Genomic DNA, 26001 nt, shown 5'->3' with positions numbered 1-26001 from the left:
GAGTCTCAAAGGGCGGAGCCACGGAAGGAGCAGTGAGAGGCTTGATGGGTGGAGCTGTAGAAGGTGAAGCCATGGAAGACTCTGGGGGCGAAGCTGTGGAAGTTGCAGCCATGAGAGGCGCTGGCGCTGGCTCTGGGACGGTCGAGGCTACAGGCGCTGGCTCTGGGACGGTCGAGGCTGCAGGCACTAGCTCGCTAACTATGGCAGGCGTGGGCACTGGCTCTTAACCTTGGCAGGCATGGGCACTGGCTCTTTAGCTGTGGCAGGCATGAGCACTGGGTCTTTAACTGTGGTTGCTACCACTGGCTGCGGCAGGGAATCGACCACCGGAAACAGGATAGGATGAATTATTTAGGGGAGTTGAATGGAGTGGAGTTACCTTGGAGACAGGGGCCGCGGATGGCTTGGAGACAGAGGCCATGGAAGGCTGGAGGAAGTCCACTGTGGGAGGAGATTCAAAGTCCTCATCCTCCACACCCAGTGAATGGTGAGCAGCAAAGTTTCAACAGCACCTCCATGAAGATGCATAGCATCCAGTGAGGACCTGCCGGAGGCATCTGCTCCTTCAGTGCACTATTCAGACCTGCTCTGAAGAAATAGACCAGAGAGGGGCCCTCATAGTGCACCAAATTCGCAAGATGGAGAAACTCATGCAACAGGACAATCTCCTTGTTTGAGGAGGAGGATTCTTACGGCTGGTATATCCATTTATAGGGTCAGTCCTTCTGTAACTTTTGGACATTCTCTGGAGTGGAAACAAACGCTGGAGTGGAAAATAACGCATTCACAAACATAACCATTCAAACATTTATATTCATGCAAAGACTGACCAACTATGAACAAAACTAGATGGTAAATATCCACATGGAAACTTAATGAGAGAATGGCATACAGGTGGGGATAACATGAAGTGATTAGGGCAGTGGATACTGGGAAACGTAGCGCAGGAGAAAACTTCTAAATAAGAGTCCTTGAACATGATGGAAACAAACTGTAACATGTGTTATGTATATTCTGTTTTCTTCTTGATTTCATATATTTTATTTTGAAAATCTAGTTCCTGTTGTCATGTCATCTGATTTCCTGTTCCCTCATGTGAGCTTGTCATGTGTTTCCCCTGTTCATGTGTCTTGTTTTCATTGGTCCATTGTTTGATTACTTTGTTATCAATTCTAGTGTGTCATTGGTTTAATAGAATTGTTATCTCGTTTCTCATTCTGTCTGTTCATTGGTTGTCTTGTTACCCATGTTTGTGTATTTAAGCCCTCATGTTTGCCATTGTCTCTTGTGAGGTATTGTACTTTGTTGTTTTGCTCTAGTCAAGTTTTAGTCAAGTCATGTTTTGTTTATGTCAAGTCTATAGTCAAGTCATGTTAAGTCAAATGTAGTCTAATCAAGTCGTTCTTGTTTTATTCACATTTATAGTTAGGGTTTCTGGTTATCAGAATTTATAATAAACTGAACTTGGGTTCATCACATCATCATCATCATCGTCTTTGTCATTAGCATCATCAGCATCGTTACAGAATACCTCACCACCAACCATGAACCCAGCAGTCCAACTCCTGTGCCTATGTCAGGGGAATCGATCCCTGGAGGAATCTGCTCTCTGGCAATTGAGGTTGACTTTAATCAAAGTGGCCCTCGAAGATTATTTCCGTTTTGGGCTGAACGTGCCGATATCCTATTTAATGCCATGATGTCGTGGTCAACGAGCCAGCATCCCACGTCATGGCCGATGAACCATTGTCCCACATCATGGCGACGAGCCAGCGCCCATGCCTACAATTTCAGTTTCATCTGGTAAGATAAAAAATAATATATATATATATATTTTTTTAATAATAATTATAATAATAATAATTATTAGACTATTATTATGAAAAGGCATATACAAAGCATATTTTATTAATATAAAATAAATGTAAGAGTAACACTTAAAAATGGGCGTTTAATTCATTTTTTTACACATTTACGATTTAAGCCCCGCCCACACCCGATTCTATCCGAAGACAGAGACAGATACAGATAATTTTGTCATACGATCAGATACAGATACAAATACAGTTAATGGCTTCACTGTACACCCCTAGTTTAGACTTATCATGACAATCACTTGAACAGACTGGAGAATGGACTTGCATTAGCATGGTTTAGGTCCTATTTATCAGACCGCTACCACTTTGTATGTGTAAATGAGGAATTGTCAAATCAAACAAAAATGTTAAGTATGGAGTGCCACAGGGATCCGTATTAGGGCCTCTGCTTTTTTCATATATATGCTTCCCTTGGGAGATATTATCAGGAATCGTGGAAAAAGTTTGGACTGTTATGCCGATGATACTCAACTTTATATTTCTTCTAAACCAGATACAATTTCACAATTCTTCAAATTACAGAGTGTATGAATGAAATCAAAGATTGGATGGCCAGACATTTCCTTAGTCAATTCCGACAAAACAGAGGTACTATTATTGGACCAAAAACCTCTGAAAATAAGCTGCTAAAATATAATTAGACTCTCAATGGATGTGCTGTTACGTCATCTTCAACAGCAAAGAACTTACATGTTAAGTTAAGACACATGCTCTCTGTTTCTGATGTCGAAAAACGAATTCATATGTTCATGACCTCAAGACTAGATTATTGTAATGCATTGCTGGGAGGATATCCTGCAGGTTCAATAAATGATCTTCAATTGGTTCAAAATGAAGCAGATTAAGTGTTGACTAGCACCAAATAATATGATCATTTCAGCCCCATTTTATCGTCATTACATTGGCTAACTGTAAAGTTTGCATTGATTTAAAATTATTCCTTCTACCATGCTATAATCCATCACTTTTAATACGATCACAAAATTAATAGTTCCTAAAATATCAAAATCCACAAAAGGAGGTAGATCCTTTTCCTTTTTGGCTCCTAAACTTACTCCTAACTTACTCCTAACACTGTTCAGGATGAAGACACACTCAGTTTGAGTCTAGAGTAAAGACTCATCTGTTTAGGCAGAAATACACCTAATTTATCTCACAATTAGGCTGCTTTAGTTAGGTCTGACAGAACTAGAAACATTTCTCAGAGACATTTCTCATAATCTATATCTCTGCAATAAATGTAATGGCATCTACGCTAATATTATTCTATTTGTTTCCCTGTCTCAACCCTGGTATTCATATCCAGTGGTTACCAGAGCCAGCCAAACGACTAAATGTCATTTAGTGATGATGACAAACTACAGCTGGTGCTAGCCAGACATCGCTTTGGTCTTTTACGATGGACTTCAGAGGATGAACTAATGTCAACTGCAACTGTAAGACATTAGATACTTCATATGCCACTGCCTGAAACCTGGATTTAGGATGGACCCCACCGAACCTCACCGAAATGTCCTGCTGGTTGAACTGCGATGCACCTCATTGATCTTTGCCTGCATCACCTTTGTCTATTGATGGACTACACTCTTGAAATACACTCTTGATTATATAGACAATCAATGAATTGCCAACAAAAGCCTTATTCAGGCAACTAATAAAGGACAATGCATATATGTGAACTTTTGCAGTTAATCCAGGATGGACTTCAAAGACATTAGTCATTAATCTTACAGTTCATACAAAATCTTTATTTAAACACTGGTCCTTAACATTTAGTTTACACATTTTAAACCATGACTTTCACTGCACATAATCAAGTAATATTGGCATTACTGGGGTTCTAAATACAATTATTATTTAATGATTTATTTTCATACACAATTTACAATCATATTTAATAAAATTACACAATGAAGACTATAAGACTTTATAGATATTACAGTTTAATGATCTGTTCAAGTATGATTTTCTGTAAACTGCTTTGAAATGATGTGTGTTGTGAAAAGCGCTATACAAATTAAAATGACTTAACTTGAATTGCGTCAGACATTACGTCTCATATTTCATTACAAGCATGCTCTTCACTAACAAAGTCTCGTTAATAACTTTGCATGTGTGCACACACACACACACTCTATTAGTGGCAAAATTGTTGGTTGTGGCGGATATTATAATTTGCACTTTGTAAACAAATTGATATAAATAATTTACTTGCATAAATATTTGTTTAGTGTTTGAGCACTTGTTTATTTTACTCTGTTATGAATATTATTTCCATGAAGAAAATGTTTGTGTTTTACATTTGAAAGTCTTTCAAAGTCTGGGTGTTGGACAATGCTCAAAAAATTAAAGTTCTTTCTTCCTTAAAATAAAAACAACATAAAATATTTTGTTGTTAATAAAAATCAACCCCTGGGTTATAAAATGATTTGATGAAACATCCAGTTACCAATGGCAGGGCTATTTAGTTATGTATTAGATTTCACCCATGGACAGGACTTTACTCAACTGGACCTTCATATTTGCAATACAATAACCCAAGACAGGAACAGACTTGTCTGGATATGTCTGGGCTCATGTCCACTTCACATAGATATTCTGCACCATCTGGTGATGCCTCAGTAACGTCTGGCTATTAACTAAGTGATCATAACAAATTCCAATCTAATTACAGTAAATAAGCATGTGTGCTGAAGCCATTTAATAGAAAGAATATGATCAAAATCAACATAATTACTGTATCTTCCAAGAATATAAAATTCGTCCAAAGTGTGTTAGGATGGTGCAATTTCCGCATAATAAATAACTTAATAAATCACATGTCCATCTGTACAATTTACTAGTAAGAGACAATGAGATAATAATACCTTTTTTTCATTCCTTCCAGTTTCAACAAACCCTTTAAATTTGGAAATTCGTATAGTTATAATTGTAAGGGGAAAATCTAAATGAACTGTCTTTATTCAAGTTAAAGGGCACCTATTATGGAATTTTGAAAATTACCTTTCATGTAGTGTGTAACATAGATTTAAGTGAACAAAAACATCCTGCAAAGTTTTATATATGAAAGTTCACCGTAAAAAAAGTTATTGTCTCTCAAAAGTAGGAGTCGACTCTGAGTCACTTTAATGAATCGTTTTTCCAATGAGTCATTTTCCTTTTTGTTGTGACGTCAAGACGAAAAATTATCAAATTGTCCGCGGCCACTCATTGCGTGCGCAGACACCAGGGAAAACTTGAAAACATCATGTCGACAACAAGACCCTGTGTTCTGAAGTGCATATCAAAAGTGACCTTTTTTCACTGCCCAGGGACGAGCATGTGAAGAATCAGTGGCTAGAGTTTATATTTACAACTATACCACACAAGTATAGCCCAAACCTTGTGCTGTGTTCGCGTCATTTTAATGACGATTGCTTTACGAACATGAATGCTTTCAAGTGTGGATTTGCGAGCCGATTAATACTGAAGGAAGGTTCAGTACCAAGTTTATTTGGATCAGCTTCCTCCTCCGAATCACAACCTGTAAGTATTATTAATAATTGTTGCTTTTATGTGTTTTTTAGCATGCTTAATAAGTATTTGTGTGTGTTGTGTAAGTTACGCTCAGCGCAGCTTCTAGGTCTCCAATGTCAATTTTTTTGAAATATGTGAAATATTTGTCGATGTTATTGGAGTTGTCATAAAGAATAGAGCAATAACTTGTAGTAATGCAGTGCTTTACCAATATGTTTATGCGTTGGGCTAACGCAAACAATAACTGATTGTGTTTACCACCGAACTTTGGGCTATGATCACTAACATAAATCAACTCAAATTCCTTCTCTGATTTAGATTTTTTACTACAAAGCGGTGATGGGCGTTCCGTTTTCGACAATCTCTGCACAGAGTATACCAATCACAACTGACTGGGTCATCTTACCAATCACCGCAGATTAGCGTCATGCAAAGGAGGGGTTTGGAAAAATGAGTCGTTGAACAAATCATTTGGGAGTCGGTGAGCAAATCAGGTAACATAAATGCATATTATAAGACAACAAAAGTGTTTTTTGTCATTGCATGCATGTAAAACTGTTGTTGGGGACTCCCTAAACAATATTAGGAACATTTTAAATGCCATAATAGGTGCCCTTTAATATATTATAATGCTATTATTTATCAACTTGAATACATTCGTTTTTTTGAAGGGTTAGTTCAAGTAGAAATACCCCTTGTCCCAACATGTTTTTGCTCCACACTTCAATGTAAATCTATGTTTTTGTTTTTTTATTACCCACCAGGTGAAAATATGCCTTAATAATGCTTTAGATATGCCTGTGTTTAGAAAAAGTATCTTAGGCTTAGAAAAACACTCATGTTGTGAGTAAAAGGAGTCGCACACTGACCACTCTGCATCTGAAATATTCCTCCGGGAAAACGCCTGTTTTTGATCTTATCTCAGAAGTTCGCGTGTGGAACAAACATCCTTAGTCATTTTTTTCTGTTCACTCACCATCCATGAACCTGTGGCGAGTGTTAGCATGGTTCCTTACTCATATTAGCATTTTCATACCGTCATTACAATATGCCATGATGAAACACACATAAAAATAGAACTACTCAAACTAGCACACACATACTGAGAAAATATCAAAAAGGAAGATGAGAACATGTGTGTCAGTTACTACATGTGTTCAGCATTCCACTGGGAGGTTTTGCAAGATTCCCTTTAAAAAAAAAAAAAAAACTCTGGATGAGCAGCATGATGGAAAAGAAACACAGATATGTATAAAAAAGTTTTGAATTGTTTAAAATATGTATGCACTTATATACAGTTTAATGAAAAAGAGGTTCAAGTCAAAATACATTTTTAGGTAATCAATATTATGCCACAAATGCTGTCGATTGAGCTTAATATTGTATTGAACTCAGAATATTCCTTCAACAAAATGTAGTTCAGTTAATTCAGTTATGTTAAATTATAAATGTAAATTTGACTTAATATCAGTTACTGCAGCACAACAAAGTTTATCCTGTAATTAACTACTTTAAAAATATATCTTATAAACTCATAATTGTCATGAACTGCCTTGTGTTTATCCCATCACCTTCCTTTTGTGTTTGGACTTTTAGACTACACTTCCCACTACACTTATCAGTTCCCCATCTTTGTTCCCAGGTGTTCTAAGTTTTGTCATAACCATGTGCATATATTTTGTGTGTGTCATTTTTCCCTTGGTTGTTGTTGGTTTGTTAGCACGTTAGCACGTTAGCATATTATGTTATTTACCTAGTTAGCCAGCAAACTGCTGTTATGTTTGATTTCCCTCTTGCTCCATTGTTTAATTTCACCGTTGTTTTCTTCTCCTTCATCTTTTTAGTTCCTTATTAAATAGTTCTGCTGTTGGATCCCCACTCTCTCGTCTCATCCTTTCCAGTCCCGTGACAATAATTGTCTTGCCCTAAACATTATGTCCCCCTCACTTTTGAAATGTAAGTCATTTTTACTATTACTAACCTGTAGGTTGCTGAATATGAATGTGAAAGACATTTTCTCAACAGAATGTGGAAGTGAAAGAGAAAGTGTTGATTTAAAGTAAAAAAAGGAACATACATATTGATCTGTTTCTCACCCACACCTATCATATCACTTCTAAAGATATGGATTTAACCACTGGAGTCTAATAGATTATTTCTATTCTTTTGGGCCTTCAAAGTTCTGGCCACCATTCACTTACTTTGTAAGGACCAACAGAGCTGTAATATTGTGTCATTAACACTGTTAATGAACCCACAATAACCAAGAACATTTGCAGTTATGCAAACATTAAAGTGTAGCTAGAGCACATTTGCATTCACTATCAAAATACCAACTTATGTTTTCATGGGAGTTCGGTGCCAAACTCTGCAGACAGCTCGTGCATCACAGTGCTACAGAAGCCATTAATCTTCACTCACTCTTCATGAGTGCAGTCCGTGGTGTGGGTCAGTGAGAAGGTCGGAGTTCTGTACATTAAGTAGTTCAGGCTGAACTAATTGTAGTAGTTGAATATGTAGGGTTAGGGGTTTAGAACAAATCCAAAGCATAATGTTTGAGGAATATCAGTACTGTCTTACAAGCACTATAATTATATCCAGGAAAGTTTGCCAAGATCCATTATCAAATGGATAAAAATGAAATTCGATTTTAGTGTCTCATTTTTTTGTTTTTTCTTGCCAAACTTAGCAGAATTAGCATATCCTGAAAATAAAGATCTGATGCTGGGTGTAAAAAGAACAAGTACATGAATCACTCATACTCCGTAGACCAGATGCAGTGCAGCTTTGGCACAGACACAGTTTTAAACATCCTAAATGAACACAAGGATTTGAGACAATCAGCGAGAACTTAGTACTATTAAAAGCCTTTGTAGACAGAATAGAGCCCGGAGCCATTTGTTTTGAGAATAATGGCTGGCTGATGAAGTTATTGGCTGGCTAGCCGGCTCAGCCAAAACCTAAATGGCTGCTGCAGCCGCCAAACTTTTCATAGCTGCAAATGGCTGAAGCTGCCACTTCATGTCTACAGATGTCTATGTTCAGTGGTGGACAGTAACGAAGTAAATGTAATTCGTTACTGTACTTAAGTAGCTTTTTTGTGTATCTGTACTTTACTGAAGTATTTAAATTTGGGGAGACTTTTACTTTAACTCCACTACATTTCAAAGTCAAATATCTTACTTTTTACTTTACTACATTTTCAAAATCAGTCGTTCCTTTTTATTTATGAGTGGATAAAAATGTAACTGGTCAAACGAGCCGCCAATCACAGTACAGCTGCGCTTTGTTTTGAACTTGCCTTGGCGGCATCTACTATGCGCGAACCAGGGGTGCGTTTCCCAAAAGCATCGTTAGCCAACTATGGTAGCAAGTTCCGTCGTTATCATCATAGTTCAACGAGTCGGTGTTTCCCGAAACCATCGTTCCAACGAACATTCGCAAACATCATCTCAGAGTTGTGTGGTTGGAACGACAGCTCTCGACCTGTGGTTAGAAGCAGAGTTTCTTGTTATTATATAACATGTGGGCTTAATAAATTATTATCTTGAGCCAAATAAGCAAGATGACATTCAGTACAATCAGTATCTTTTATTTAGAAGACATACAAATGTCCTTTATGTCTTTTAGTTTGTCAATAGATTTAAAGAACCATTTTTGAAGAGTGTGCATGTGTGAACGTGCTCTAGTGCGTAAGAACGAGCCTATGATTGAATCTGGAAATAAAGCAAATAACTGAGAGAAATATGAGATAGTCCTCAGATGACATGTCCGTAATTTATAGCAAAACATCTAGCATTAATTCAATCGCAAACAGATTCATTAAAAGTAGTTTTTACTCCACCACATGTGTGACATCATTAACTAACGTGGTTGAACAACCAATTTGGGACAATACGGTTTTGGGAAACAGTCGTGACTAGCAAGGTGATTTCTTCAACAGTGCATCGTACTACGGTAGTGGAGCAGCAAGTTACGTCGTTGTACGGAAACGCACCCCAGAGCCGTTAAATATGAGAGTTGCGAACATAGACGGTTGCGACAGTGATCTCGCCGCCGCGCGGTCACGTGATTCGTGTAGCTCTCAATAGTTCTAAACAAATTGCGTTGCCAATGATTTTAAGCGGGGCAGAGAGCAGCAGCTATTATTGCAGCAATTATCGGTAAATATTGACGTATAATGTACATTGCTTATTATGTTGACACTAAAATGACTTGCATATAATAGCATTGTTTTTCTGGAGAGTAGCAGAAACACTGCATTAATACGTTTTTGTGTTTAATTTTGGAGGGAAATTGGCTGCTCCCATAACATAGAATATATATATATATATACACACACATCTGACTAATTAATGTCATATTATTAATAGATTGGTGTGCCAAGAGTGACATTAGTCTTCATGTAGACTGAGTTAAGCAAGAGTCTTGTGACAAATTATAATAGGACATTATGGCCATAAAAAATCATAGTACTTGGATACTTAAGTACATTTGAAGGCAAATACTTTTGTACTTTTACTCAAGTGAATTTTTAAAGGCAGCACTTCTACTTTTACTTAAGTAATATTTTACCTTGAGTATCTTTACTTTAACTCAAGTACATGGTATGTGTACTTCGTCCACCACTGTCTATGTTATACTGATTTACTAGATCTCAATATTTCCAAGCAATGCATGGCTTACACTATATTTCTACAAAATGCAATACAATGTAATAAAGAAAACACCAGATTTTACTTTCACAACGTATGTACATATTTATTTTGTAGTCTGTATGCTACTAAACATTTTCAAATAGCCTACAATGTGTTGTGTTTAGGCTAAAATGTATGTAGGCTAAGTTGTATACAATAACTTGGCATTATCATGGATGAAGCTTATCATATTACACCTTGATTAAGAACGCAAACGTTTGTTGAATTTTATGAGAAATCTACAGACGCAAACAGACGAAGTGTAGTAAAATAAAGACCTAAATGTGTATTTCGGACTTTTTTTCACCACAAGTCTGAAAGAAGACATGTTATTGAAGACAAATATCCAAAAATCTCAAAATTGACCAGTAAAAAAAAAAAAACTATGTTTTTGCCTGCCGTGGTCTCGCAGCACACACTGTTATCAGTAGCCTATTATTTTGGACAAAGTTTTGCACATTTCACTTCAATGTACACTGAAGCATGCGTCGTGAATTAGCAATGTGGAAACGGTGGTTTGTTACTGCAGTAATATCACGTTCAGTGCTATAAATCTCTCCGTTCCAGAATATTTGGTTCATAACATCAATCTTTGATTCAGGTGTTTGTACAACCGTGCCCTGAAGATTTAACAAAAGTCTGGGTAGGCCTAAGTTAAGAAAAAAGTAAGTAGGAATTAGGAAAGTATGTGAGAAGTGAGATCAAAATTACCTTGCTTGCTTCTTTCCGCCATTTCACCTCAGTGCGAGAAAAACATGCATCGCTTCTTCTGTACGGAAAACGAGCAATTTTAATTGGTCGTCAATTCACTGTGAGTCTGTGTATCGTAGCAACGAGCACAAGACTGCGCTGTTATGAATCCAGTGGGAAAATAGATCTTGTGTATTGTTTATATATTTCGTGTGTGTATGTCTCTATGTGATAGAATTATTATTTGATGCAAATAATTCTAGCCGGCTCAGCCAAACTTTATCAGATGGCGGCTCAATTTGGCTTACGAAATTATTGGCTGGCGGCGGCTGAAATTCTAAATGGCGCAAATGGCGGCGGCTTCGGGGTCTAAGACAGAAGGCATGCTAGAAAAAAATACATAGATTGTACTGGTAAACCTTTACAATAACTTTCCTTCCCTTTACATAATAGGACTGAGGTGTTACTACCCTTACAAAAAAATTATTCTAGCAAACTTGCCGCAATTCAGCTATTCATTCTTTTCACATTGTAACCTTTGGCTAAATGTAAAACAAAACCAACTACACCACCTAGGTTACTTCTCCACCTAGGAAAGTATAAAAAAAAACAAAATACCCCAAAAAGAATCAAACCCAAAAGAATTACAAAAATAGGAAGGACCCTGCTGGTTCGGAGGGCGTCAAAGACAGAGCCGTGACTTCCAAAAGTATACAAAGTTTATTTTGCACAGGAAACATTCATTTTAAAACATCCTAAAAATAGATCTCATATACAGTTTACCAATTAAATACCCACAGTTGACCGTAATTACTCCACTTTAGCCAAAGAGACAAACCACACAACAATCAGTGAACAAAAAGTTATTAAAGCCAGTGATAAACAAAAAATAAAAAGAGCACGATCAAAAGAAAGCAAAAACACTCTCGTCTTTGGCTAAGCCTCAATATTACAGGTCAGATAAATCACATGCGGACATACCATGGCAAACACAGTTTTAATACCAAATAAGAGAAAAGAAAAGATTACATAGACATCAGAACGGACATGGTATTTAACATCACAATTAATAATATCTAAGATCGTTCAGGCTGCTTTTACGGACCAAACTACTCGCGTGTTTAGTATACTTTAATAGTCCATATAAAACACGCAGGTCCAATAATTCAACAACCTTCATGCAGACCGATTAGGGCAGGAGCCGTGAAAGAGCTCGATCACTACAGCGGTTCGAAACCGCAAACGTCCACTCACTGCAGCCAGCTGTACAAACAGAACAAAACGCAACGCCAACGAGTATAAAGCTTATGCAGAAAACAGCAGCTAGCGCTCTGGACCACACCTCATAGGTGAAAGATAGATTACAGTGCGCTTTATGCTACCTGCGCTCGCCACTTCACGCACACACACACACCTCCCAGGGAATAGCCACAGGAAATATCACCATATAGCCCTCTGTTACACGCAGCACAGAGAAGAATGACAACGGCGCATTTAGACCAACTTTTTATAAAGCCACCGGGACCCAACGAACCTCCCTAATTGAGCCACACAGGTGTGCTCAATGTCGCGCCGTGGCTAAATGCCAGTAGGTGTGTCTTCCCATTTTAAGCCATCCCATTAAGAAACTACTTCTAATGAGCTAAGAGTCAAAAACAACTTAGAAACTCTCAACCTGTCACACATGCAAATGAGCTTTCATAAATACTGTACAATGGTACTCTATGATTGCAATATTAATAAACATAGTATTTGCATGCTACTTTTTGTTAAATCAATAACATACATTTGAGGCAAGCATCACTATTGTTATAGCTTATAGGTTGGGAGTAGTCTCCCCCACTGGCTAAACAGAATGACAGAAGGGCCAGTGGTGACTCTGCTCTTCTGTGAAGCAGCTCATGTTTAATGCACAGCCCCACTGAGTGCCAAGTATTGATTTGTAAATGTAGGCCATGTGTGTTTATCCGGCTTAGATTCTTACCATTGTTTCAGATGGTTCATTTGCATAAAAGCAAGATCCCAGTATAGAAAGAGAGAAAAGGAGGAGATGGGGGGCATAAACCAGTTGACAGACGAGCTGTTCTTTAGATGTAGCTCAAAGGAAAAATAAAAACAGGGAATGAAAAGAAAAGAAAAGAAAAGAAAAGAAAAGAAAAGAAAAGAAAAGAAAAGAAAAGAAAAACATCAGATTTGAAACAAGACAAGTGAAGCAGATTACAGGTTATTGACATTCATCAGTGATTTATTTATCATAAATAACAATGGAATGAGAAATACAGTTTGCTCACTAACATTTCCTTTCTTAACCTGGTGCGACCCCATGTCTGCATTTGTGGACATTGTATTTTTGGCTTCACTATACGCAATGCATAATTTAAATTCATTTAAACCTACTGATCTCAGTTCAGAAGACTGAGCTGTCAATAAAGGGTTAAACTTTCAATGTACAGAGTCATGTGCAAAACCACATGGCACTGAACACACTTCAGAAAACTACATCTGTTTTTGTTTTTTTTTACATTGAAATCTGTTGAGTCAAAAGATTAGAATCTCTCATTTAATCTGATATGCCATTTTTAAAATGTAAGTAATGTATCCCATATTGCTAAACACAATGTATACTTTTGCATACTTTAGCACAATTTTTCCTTAGAAATCCTTTATTCACTGTGCATTATCACATTGAGAATCAATGGGATCATCCAAAAGTTTAAATTGTTGCTTTCAGAGGCTTTATATGGAGTTGGAAATAAGGTGCATTTCGAACTCTGAGACCAGTGCAGACAAACAGCTGAGGTTAAGTCATTCACTAAATGGGGAGCAGGGGAGCGTCCTTTAGATTTCATATACAAGTGCTTTCACTCCTAACATCTGACCAAAAGTTCAGTTTCAGGCTGCACACTGTAAACCCTAAAGTTGTCATTACTGTAAAAAATCAAGTTGTCTTAATTAAGTATAACTTGAAATGTCAAGTTCTGGACTCATAACTCAAATATTTAAGTTCATTGAACTTATTTTTTCTTAAAAATCCATAGACTTAAGATTTGAAGTGTTAATAACTCAAACTATTGAGTAGAAAATTGAGGCAGGGGATACCCACAATCCCTTGCTCCTTGAATTATGTTTCCTTGATCAGAGGGAACAGATTGAGAACTTAAAATAATTGTTATTAAGAATTTGTAGATGTTTTTGCTCTTTTGTTGTATTATTTATGCTTTGTTGCAAATAATTGTTTGGTGTAATGTCACCATTAGGGTGATCTGTATATCTTTGGTCAAGTTGGACCCTGGTCACACTATCTCAGTTCATCAGCATCTGCACTGAAAACTCGAATAATTTCATTGCACTTATTTGATGAGTTAAAAACTTGACATTTCAAGTAATACTTAATTAAGACAACTTAATTTTTACAGTAATGACAACATAAGGGTTCACAGTGTGTTTGGATAACTCAACATGGTTGGCAGACAAAGTATAATGATACTCAGTACATAGATTCAGAAATGTATGGGCTGCTGGCCATTACTTTTAATCAGAATAATTTATGCAAATTTCTGATTGGTAACATGCTTCAGCACTGTCTATCACTATTTGTACTTATTCCAAAGCAGCTTTACAGAAAATCAGATGTAATGTATGTAAAGTCTCAAATAAATGAATAATCAACAATCCTGGAAACATATTGAAGAAGAAAAAGAAAATCTGACGTTTGTATAGCTTGATAATATTTACATTTTTACAACTTAGTCCCGCTGTCCAAATGTATTTTTTAGAAAAACTGCTCTTTTTTATTTTTTTTTTGCATATTTATTTGGGGATACTAAATCAAAACGCGAAATGGAAAATGCACACAGCAGTCACACTGATTGGTTGGCATGTATGGGAATGAAATCTTGGTTTAGACACAGTGTTATGTCTGGTTTTTGGTGAACGCTGCTTGTTATGTTTGGTGCGCATTTTTTGCTTGTTCAATATATGTTGTTTTATGTTTGGTGAATGTTGTCTGTAACGTTTGGGGTGTGTTTGTTATGCTTGGTGTTTACTGTCTGTTGTGTTTGGTGTGCATTTTATGTTTGTGTGGTGTGTGTTGTATAAGTTTTGGTTACAGTGTTATGTTTGGTCTGTGTTGAAGGCTACATTTTGTGTGGGCCTTGTTATTTTTGGTGTGTGTTGTACATTTGTGTGCATTGTTTGTTTTGTTTGGTGTGTTGTCTGTTACATTTTGTTTACGTTGTTTGTTTCATTTGAACTGTGTTGTATGTTACATTTTGTGTGTGTGTGTGTGTGTGTGTGTGTGTGTGTGTGTGTGTGTGTGTGTGTGTGTGTGTGTTTGGTGTATGTTAGGCTTGGTGTGCATTTGGTGTGTGTTTTGTTTGCCACCCCAGCGGCTCCCCACCTCGGTCTTTCTACCTACGGGTATGAGGCCGTGACAAATAGCACTGGGGCGATTTGGGGACCTCAATGGGAGCTCCACCGGGAAACTCCCCACGGACCTCGCATTGCCCTGGACGCTAGTGTGCCCGGGTCGAGTTATGGATGAGACTGCCGGCTTGTCTCAGAGCCATTGATCTCATTCGGAGCTCTCGAATAGGATGAGTTCTTGATTGCAGCATCGGAGAGCGGACTTGTCCAGTCTGACGCTGAGAACTCAGCTGGGCTCCCACCCTTGTGTGCAGTTGCAGGCTGACACGGAGCTAGTGGCCATGCTTGCCTGGGCGGCTGCGAACATGGGCTGGAGTGGGCTCCACTCCCCCCTGAACCCTAGCGGCTCGACGATTGGTTCCTGGGCCCAGAGCGCCACTCCCCGGTTCCTTTCTTCCCGGAGGTGCAGGATGAGCTCACGAGATCGTGGCGATCACCTTTTGCTGCCCGGACCTGATTTGAGGGCTCCTCCACTCTCACAACCTTTAACGGTGGGGCTGCCAGAGGGTAACCCTGCATGCCATTGCTCTCCTGCAAGTGCACCAAGCCTAGGTGCTGAAAGAATTGCACGAGGGATTTCCTGACCTGGGATTGATGTAGGAGCTGCGCTCGGCAACCGATCTCGCCCTCTGGGTGACGAAGGTCACGGCACGGTCTCTCGGGTAGGCGATGTCCACCCTGGTGTTCCAGGAGCACCACCTTTGGCTCAACGAAGGAGTCTGACAAGGCACCTTCGGTCTGTCCCTTGACGCCTCCATCTCTAAGGTTGGCATATTCAGAGACACCATCGAGGACGTATTGACCAGCAGTTCTCAACGGTTAAGAACCAGACAGAGGCCATCCAACACATCCTGCCCCGGCGCGGCTCAAGATCCTGCACCCCGTCTGCTCTTCACAAAGGGCATCCCCCTGCAGCAACAACACCTGCTGCAGGGGGACGCACCGCCGGTGTGTCCGAACCAATTGTCCCCTTGGTCCCCCTCGCCCGGAGCTTGGGGCATGGCTCACGCTCCACAACCCATCGCAGTGGCTGATCAGGACCACCCGACTCTGCTACGTGATTCAGTTCTCCAGGTGCCCGCCCAGATTCAGCAGCATCCGCTTCACCTCGGTGAGGGGCGAGAACGCTGCTGCGTTGCGCACAGAGATCGCGTCCATCCGTACAAGAGTCTGTCCCTTCAGCCGAGTTGAAGGGGTTTTACAGCACCTACTTCATCGTAATGAAATAGTTGGTGAGTTGCAGCCAATCTTGAACCTGCGAGTTCTGAACTGGGCCTTGCTCCCGTTCAAGATGCTAACGCAAAGATGCATTTTAGCGAGTGTCCGGCATCAAGATTGGTTCGCCGAGGTTGACCTGAAGGATGCGTACTTCCACGTCTCAGTTTTACAATGACACAGGCCTTCCTATGGTTTGCTTTCGAGGGCTGGGGCATACAAGCACAAGGTCCTTGTCACCTCACACCTTCACAAACGTAACAGAGGCAGCCCTTGCCCTGTTCAGGGAAGTGGGCTTTCACATCCTCTACCATCTTGACGACTGTGGGATTTATTTTGTTTGCACAGGGATCAGGTGCTCAAGCACCACAGCCGGCTGGGGCTTCGGGTCAACTGGGAAAAGATTAAGCTCTCCATGGTTCAGAGAATATATTTTCTCAGCAAGGAGTTAGACTCAAGTCTCGATGATGGCGCGCCTCTCAAGCGAGTGTACGCTGTCAGTGCTGAACTGTCTGAAGGTGTTCAGGTGGTGAACAGCGGTCCCACTGAAATGGTTTCAGAGGCTCCTTGGGCACATAGCATCCTCGACGGCGGTCATGCTTTAGCACTGGCTTCAGACTCGAGTCTCTAGATGGGCATTGTGGCATGGGGCACACTGCGTGCTCATCACGTCTGTTAAGTCCTTGGATGGACCTTGGTGTTTCTATGGGCAGGAGTACCCCTATAGCAGGTCTCCAAGTGCGTCATGGTTATGACGGATGCCTCCAAGCATGGCTGGGGTGCCTTGTGCAATGGGCACACAGCCGCCGGCCCCTGGACTGGCCCGCGACTGCGTTGGCCCATCAACTGCCTCGAGTTGCTGGCAGTGTTGCTCTACTTGAGGAGGCTTCAGCCGTTGACCCAGAGCAAGCACGTGTTGGTCTGAATGGACAACATGGTGACAGTAGCTTACATCAACCACCATGGCGGCATGTGCTCTCTTCGCATGTTGCAACTCGCACGCCGTCTCCTCCTCTGGAGTCAGCAGCGGCTCAAGTTGGTGGACGCGCTGTCATGGCAGCTGTTCGCTTCCCGGGAATCCTCCCACGGCCCACTCTAGTATTCCCTGACTGACGCTCCCCTCAGAACAGATGTGCTGGCACACAGCTGGCCCCGTGGGCTATGCAAGTTTTCGTTCTGCCCAGTGAGCCTACTTGCATAGACGCTGTGCACGGTCAGGGAGGTTGAGGAGCAGGTCATCCTTGTAGCAACCTACTGGCCCACCCAGACCTGGTTACATGCTTCTCGCGATTTCCCCTGAGGAAGGACCTTCTTTCTCAGGGATGGGGCACAATCTGGTACCCACAACCAGATCTCTGGAATCTCCACATCTGGCCCTTGAATGGGACACAGAAGACCTAAGTGGCCTACCACTTGCGTCGGTAGACACGATCACTCAGGCCAGAGCTCTCTCTATGAGGCGCCTGTATGCCTTGAAGTGGCATCTGTTCACTAAGTGGTTTTCTTCCCAACGCAAAGACCCCCAGAGATGCGCAGTTGGATCTGTGCTTTCCTTCCTGCGTGAGAGATTGGAGGGGAGGCGGTCCCCCTCCACCTTTGAAGGTATTTGTAGCCGCTATATCGGCACACGACGATGCAGTAGGCGGTATGTATTTAGGGAAGCATGACTTGATCATCAGTTTCCATTGAGGCTTGAGGAGGTCGAATCCTACCAGATCACGTCTCATCCCCTCATGAGACCTCTCTGTGTTCCTTTGGAGCCTACGTGGATCTCCATTTGAGCCCCTGGAGTCAGCTGAGCTAAAGACACTCTCTTTGAAGACTGACCTGCTGATTGCGCTCACTTCCATCAAGAGGTTAGGGGACCTGCAGTCAGTAAAATGCATGGAGTTTGGTCTGGGTTACTCTCACATGGTCCTGAGACCTTGACTGGGCTATGTTCCCAAGGTTCCCATGGCACTGTTTAGGGATCAGGTGGTGAGCCTGCAAGTGTGTTGTCAGGTTCGAGCAGGTAAGTTCCGGAACAGCTGGCCGGGTGTACTGCATGCACAAAGCACCTTTCCCCTCCCCAAGGTGAAGACATGCGCTTTTACCCCCAGTCATGTTAATGAAGTCATGGACCCTGGATGCCCTTCTTTCTCAGCCCTGTGGCAGGCGAGTTTACAGAGAAACTCGCTGCCGGCCCAGTACGTGTGCTAGCTTGAGATAGACCCCCCATTGCGGACCCTATGTGGCTCCCAGCTGAACTATTTTGTTCCTTTTGGGGGGAAAAAAGGAACCAGCCGGTCCCTATTTTTGGGCAGTCAACAGTCGAGGTACAGGGACCGTACAACGCTTGTAAGAGCGTTGGGGGAGGTTACGTGATGGCTGGGTGCCCTGGTTACGAGACACACAAGGGTCTGCCCATCTCACACCGCCAGTCACCGTAACACAGTTCAGCTAGTTGTGGCGTATTGTATAGGGACCCTTAGTGTCACTACATCAACACAGTGTCGATTGAGTGACAGATAGGGAACGTCCTGGTTAATTTCGTATCCTCCGTTACCGGATGGAGTGAACAAGACGTTGTGTCCCTCCTGCCACCATACTGAACTACCTGCTGAAATGGCCAGGACCTTGTCTCGGCTCCTCGGCACAAAATCTGTGAGTGGTTGCAAGTCCGGGGGAGTGGCATGCAAACTCACCAATTCCAATTGGCCTTTTCTCAAAGATCAGTGGTGTTTGTGGCTCCCAAGGGCGACCCCTAGTGTGACTACATCAACACAACGTCTCGTTCCCTCCATCAGGGAATGGAGGTTTCGAAAGTAACCAGAATATTTATGTTGTTTATGTTTGGTTTGTGTTGAATGATACATTTTGTGTGCATAATGATGTTTGGTGTTCGTTGTATGCTGTGTTTTGTGAGCATTTTTATATGTTTGGTGTATGTTGTCTGTTACGCTTGGTATACATTGTTTGTTTTCTTTAGTGTGTTTTGTTTGGTGAATGCTTTTTGTTATGTTTGGTGTGTATTGTTTGTTATGTTTGATTAACGTTGTTTGTTCTGTTTGAACTGTGTTGTATGCTATATTTTGTGCGTGTTGTTTGCTTTGATTTGTGTATGTTCTCTGTTTTTTGTACATTGTCTGTTACACCTGGTGTGCATTGTTTCTTTGTTTGGTGTGTGTTTTATTGGTAGTATGTGTGCATAATTATGTTTGGTGTATGTTATTTTTGTTTGGTGTGTGTTGTCTGTTACGTTTATTTTTTGTCTGTGTTGTATGTGTTGTATGCTAAATGTTGTGTGCGTTGTTTGGGCTGTGTTGTATTACAATTTGTGTGCATTGTTTGTGTTTGGTGTTCTTTGTTACATCTGGTGTACATTGTTTGTTTGTTTGCTGTGTTATGTGTGGTGGGAGAAAAACACCAATACACTAAGCTCACATTTCTCCTAGAGTTTCAGAGGATATCTAGGTAATGTCTCAAACTTTGCCCAGATTTGCCAAGACAAAAAATTATGCAATGAAAAGTCATATAAAAAAAGAACTCAAACATTTCTCATCAAATACTCTTCAAAACCAAACGATCTGAGCCATGTTAATAATATAGATTTATAGTATTACCACATTACCACAATTGTCTTATTTGTCTCTATATGTATTTATTTTAAATAATTTTAGGAGAAGCATCTAAGACAAAGCTTATACTTAAATGGAATGCAACTTACATCTCAATTAAAGTCTTCTAAGCTATAAAAGAGTAACATCTGAGCAATAAAATCCTTGTCTCTCTTTCTGGCAGTGCACACTTCCTATAACAGTGGCTAGGGGGTGCACTGTGGACAGAGAAGCAGCACTAATATATTCCTCACTGGCTGCTGGGAGCTGGTCACATGGGGAGCCAGTGCGAGTTTAAAAGTGCTTTGGTTTCCCTTCAGCCAGTGCAGTGAGAGCCTTTGCTTGAGACACACATACACACAAGACGCCTTTGACTACTGCACAGCAACTTTCTGTATCGGAGCTTCTCTGACATACACACGTCTATAGACGCTCTTACATCTCTCTGCATCTATTGAGGACAAGACAGAGATATTAAGCAGGAGAGGAAGATAAAGCAAGATAAGGAAGCCAACACTTTTTAAGTGAGTACCCTTTTTTAAACTGTCAATCATTTTTTAATGGGCTAATTTCATTTTGCTGGATTTATGTGCATGCATTGCAATTTGATTTGTGCTTTGAGAGACAAAGAAGGCATCAAAAGATTGACAGATTTGTTTGAGATTTTTTTGGAATCTAATTTGGGAGCTTTTGTAGACTGTTGGGATCAATAAATTATTGGCAAATATCACCTAATGGATTATGTCCTGGTTGAAGCTGGTGTCACAGTGTTGAAGTAGCCAGAAGCGTCCCTCACTCTCCGCTGCATGTAATGCACGTGCTAGCGGATGAGAGTGTGTTAGACAGCGCACACCATGCAAGAAATGTGATTCGCACAGCCTCACTCAAACAAAGTGGCCAGCTCGCAGGAGAGGGAAATGGGGGTGAGGATCAGAGTAAACAGGAATGAAAGAGTGAAAGTGGTGGGGCTTTTTCAAAGCCCTGACACTAGGCAGACAATTAGCCACAAATTATCTTATCTGTGCCTTTTCTGTAGACACTGCCCTAAAGACATGGGTCAGGGGACGAGATGACCCAGTGTCAACACTCCTGCATGGAAGCCATTATCAAGAGCTGATTGATTAGTTTGAGTGGAAATCTCCTCATCTCCTCCTCCTCCTCTTGTTTGGGTTGATGCTTTTTTTTCTTTTGGCTGGGGTCGTATCTGCCTGGATTCCTTGTCTTTGCTTTCTTCATCTGTCTGATTAGACTTTCTTTGTGTGAATCTCACAATTACATATCCGGGTTACATTTCACCCTGAAATCAACAGAATAAATGTTTTGCATAAATAACATGATGTGTATTTTAGGATCATTAAGATTTTATTTGTATAATTTTTTTACATTGTGACATTATTTTTGTAACACTTTCTATTTGGTGCATCTGGACATTGTACTTTTGAAGATTCAATAGAAATTCTCGTTACTGTAATATAGGGCTGCAACTAATGAATATTTTGATAATCGATTAATCTAACAGTTATTAGAATGACTTCTGCGATTATTGGAACGATAATCATTAGCTCTTAACCGATTATTCAGCTTGTGCAACTTAAAAGGTTGTAATAAACGTGCTTACTAACAATAAAGAGGTCAAACAAATCTCTAAATGACATTTACTGAATTAAAAGGGAAAAGACACAACTTTTTATTAAGTTTAATTCAGTAAAGAAATTCACTGCAAAAAATCATATTGTTAAGTGTTTTTGTCTCACTTTCATAAATATCCTTAAAACAAGATACATTTACTTGAAAGCAACTTATAATATATTTAGACTTAAATATAAGTGTATTTTGTATATAAGTATATTTTTTCACTTGGTTATACTTCTGTGTGTGCAGTAAAGACAAAATATACTTATTTTCAGATCCAATCTGTAAAACCAAGTCTAAATATCTTATATGCTGCTTCTCAGGTGTCATAATCATAATTTTTAGATATTTAAAAATATTTGTATTTTTAATATTATATTCAACATTCTCAGATAACAATGTTTCTTCTGCAGTATAGCTTCTAAAGTAAATGTACATTATTTTAAACAAGTTTTAGATATGTATATTGGAAAACAAAAAAAATCAAAAACATATTTTGATACAGTGTATAATGGGGTGAAAACTACCCTCTCTCACCTTTGTACACTTCAGTCCATCTTTAACTTTAACTCACACAAAAAAACTCTCTTAGTAATAAAGCTGCATATTTCCAATTTTCTTTACGATAAGAAATGCACAGTGACGCATATATTATGATTCAACAAGATGCGAGCCATCACATTATAATCTAGCTGCATTAAGCATGCACGCTCGAGGGATGAGCATCCTTGTGACAGAATGTGCATCAGCCGGGTTCAGTTTCAATCTCTTCCCCTTAGATCGGGACATTCACGCAACTCATAGAAGAGGTGCTGACCGCACAGAAAAATGCCAGTTTAGGAGTTTGTAGTTATTTACATGATCTGCGTATGTATTATTTGAACTTTAATAACGCTATAACACATTAAATACAACTGAATTAAGGATGTAATGCCGGGATGTTTATTTGGTATTTTTATATAATTCCCTCATACTTTGCGATCTACATCACCTGATGTAGGTGCGAGCTGCAGAGCTGCTCTCGCGCATCATCAGAGTTTAATGTGATCTCATGTTATGTTAAATGAGATCAAACTAATATTCTACGACAACTTTTTATTGTCGATGTTGTGGACAACGTCAACTAATCGTTTCAGCCCTACTGTAATACAAAACTGTATTTACTAATTGCAATGCCATTCTATTTTTAATCAGAATAGACTTGATTTGTTACTATTTAATTATTAAATAATAGTTTGTTTTTTATTTATATATATATATATATATATATATATATATGTATATATATATATATATGTGTGTGTGTGTGTGTATATATATATATATATATATATATAAATAAAAAAACAAACTATTATTTAATAATTAAATAGTAACATAGTATTTTTTTTTTGTATATATATATACATATAGTAATAAAATAGTAACATTTTACATTGACAGGGAACCTGTTACAAATGTATTATAAATAATTGATATGTGGTTATAACAACATTCATAAAAAGAGTGATGTTCATGCGATACCTGAAAAATAATGAGCCATTTTACCTTGCATGTCATAAATGCTTAACACTTATTCAACATTAACATGAAAAAGTACCTAATGTAAATAGACATATAGGAAAGAGTTGCCAACATTGGAAACCTATGTACATAATGTTCAGTATGGTTTAATGGTCCAAAGGCTTTATTATATGATAGATGGCGAAAATGAGCATGAAGACTTGGAAAGTGTTTTTGCAGAGGAATTTGGGCAACTAGGACTAGGTAAACTGTTCTTTTGACATTATCGTGACAAGGAAAGTGACAACTTTTGTTGTTCAACAAGTGAATCAAGACATTACATTGTATAAACAAAGCAGACTGTAGCTATCCCTCCCTATAAACTCACTATAATAATGTTTTTGCAGCATTGTGACATATATAATGAATTAGGGCATTTTACGTTTTTGATTAATGTAAGTATGAATAATTGTCTATTAAATATTTGTAACATGTAAGTTAAAATACTTAAGTACTGTATTTGGTAAGTGCTGCATGCTTTTTATCCATGTTGTTATAACTGCATATAATTAATTAATTATGCATTTATAAATGTGAAAATTCATGAATGGACCTCTTTATAAACCCTTTAATAAAATTAACATTATTGTAATGTGTTCTCATTAAATAATTATTTTGTATCAGCACATATTAATGGCAGTACTGCATTTACTACCTTGATGTGTTTGTGTTATGGTAACAAGAAGTTGGTTTGGTATTTTGGAATTATTAATTGGCATAAAAATTGTGTTGCAAAAAACAAATCAGAAAATAGACTTAATTATCTTTATTCAAAATGTGAATTCATATTTCTTTATTTTATATATGGGGTGAAATGTGACGCACACATGTTCTTGCAACTGGTTTTTACAAGATTCAGCCTTTGTTGTGCTGGACCTTTTGACTTATTGGGATGTGACATCTGTTTATTGGTGGGCTAAAACTCTTCATCTGTAAATATGGACATGCTGCGGTGGTAACACCCTCTCTCTTTAGTTTTAAAGAAACTGCCCTCCTCACATTAGCCCACATGGGGGTCAGCTTTACTCTGGCAGGGCTGACACAGCCTTAATGATGCCCTGATTCATGCCTTATTGAGAGCGGTGACTGAATGGCTGCCGGACACTTACTTTTCTTTTAAACGAGGGTCTCTGCTTTCTCTGTGTTGGGACATTTGCTGTCAAATGAGCAGCCTGTATCTTGGCACCTGGTTTTGGTTTGACTTTGTCCACATAAATGGGGGAAAAAAGCAGTGCATGCTGGTCTGGGAGCTCTTTTGGATGTAAATAAAAGGTTGCAGGCTCAATGAAAGAGGTAACGTGTGGTGCACGAGCGCCGTTAGGCTTAATTAAATTAACACTCTCCTACTGGCTCATAAAAGTTTTGTAGAACAGCATATACGGAATGGTCTGCCTGCAGAACTTCTTTTGGTCTGGAATTGCGGTAGGGATTCTTCTCGTGGGTTGTGAGTGAGACCCCATGCTCACTTTCCTCGCTCTAATCTCTCCGTCCTGCCTCGGAGCCGTGTTTATGATTCAAACACAAGAAACGTAAAATAACACCAGCATAATATTTATCTTAACATACTTACCCCTTGGATAAACATCCTTAAACAACACAGTGTGATCACAGACAACGGAGCTGGCGATGCTCTTCACCATAACATACACAAATTCTACAAATTAGAAGTTGGTAATTGAGGAATCAGCCAATATAATGGATCCCACTGCATGCTACTGGTCTCATATTCAGAGCCAAGACTGCACTGATCCATGTTTTAGCACAAATCTTTGAGCTATGTGGTAACACTTTCCAGGAATAATCTACACACACAGACCGCTTTATTAATTACACACTAATATGATTATCTAATCAGCCAATCGTGTGGCAGCAGTGCAATGCATTAAATCATGCAGTTACGGGTCAGGAGCTTCAGTTAAAGGTCACATCAACTATCAGAATGGGGAAATGTGATCTCAGTGATTTCGAAAGTGGCATGATTGTTGGTGCCAGACAGGCTGGTTTGAGTATTTCTATAACTGCTGATCTCCTGGGATTTTCACAAAGAGTTGTTTCTATAATTTACTCTGAATGGTGCCAAAAACAAAAAACATCCAGTTAGGGGCAGTTCTGTGGACGGAAATGCCTTGTTGATGAGAGAGGTCAACAGAGAATGGCCAGACTGGTTCGAGTTGACAGAAAGGCTACGGTAACTCAGATAACCACTCTGTACAAAATAATGGTATTCTGAGATGCGTATGCACTGTTTTGGTGGCACAAGGGGGACCTACACAATATTAGCAGGTAGTGGTTTTAACGTTGTGGCTGATCAGTGTGTGTGTGTATATATATAGTCTTACTGTGTATTTCTCTCTCTCTCTCTATATATATATATATATATATATATATATATATATATATACACACTCACCTAAAGGATTATTAGGAACACCATACTAATACTGTGTTTGACCCCCTTTTGCCTTCAGAACTGCCTTAATTCTACGTGGCATTGTTTCAACAAGGTGCTGAAAGCATTCTTTAGAAATGTTGGCCCATATTGATAGGATAGCATCTTGCAGTTGATGGAGATTTGTGGGATGCACATCCAGGGCACGAAGCTCCCGTTCCACCACATCCCAAAGATGCTCTATTGGGTTGAGATCTGGTGACTGTGGGGGCCATTTTAGTACAGTGAACTCATTGTCATGTTCAAGAAACCAATTTGAAATGATTCGAGCTTTTTGACATGGTGCATTATCCTGGTGGAAGTAGCCATCAGAGGATGGGTACATGGTGGCCATAAAGGGA

General features: G+C 39.4%; 1 protein-coding gene across 1 annotated transcript in view; it reads left to right on the top strand.

The window, feature by feature from the left end:
• Nucleotides 1-20356: 20356 nt before the first annotated feature.
• LOC127636063 (ciliary neurotrophic factor receptor subunit alpha-like) overlaps nt 20357-26001 on the top strand; it is a 335920-nt gene continuing 330275 nt past the window's right edge. Inside the window, exon 1 of the mRNA XM_052116438.1 lies at nt 20357-20540. The gene's annotated coding sequence lies outside the window, so the exon portion shown is untranslated. The remainder of the gene's footprint in view (nt 20541-26001) is intronic.

The sequence above is a fragment of the Xyrauchen texanus genome, chromosome 43 (assembly GCF_025860055.1).
Source record: "Xyrauchen texanus isolate HMW12.3.18 chromosome 43, RBS_HiC_50CHRs, whole genome shotgun sequence".
NCBI lineage: Eukaryota > Metazoa > Chordata > Actinopteri > Cypriniformes > Catostomidae > Xyrauchen > Xyrauchen texanus.
This window is presented reverse-complemented; position numbering and strand designations above follow the sequence as displayed.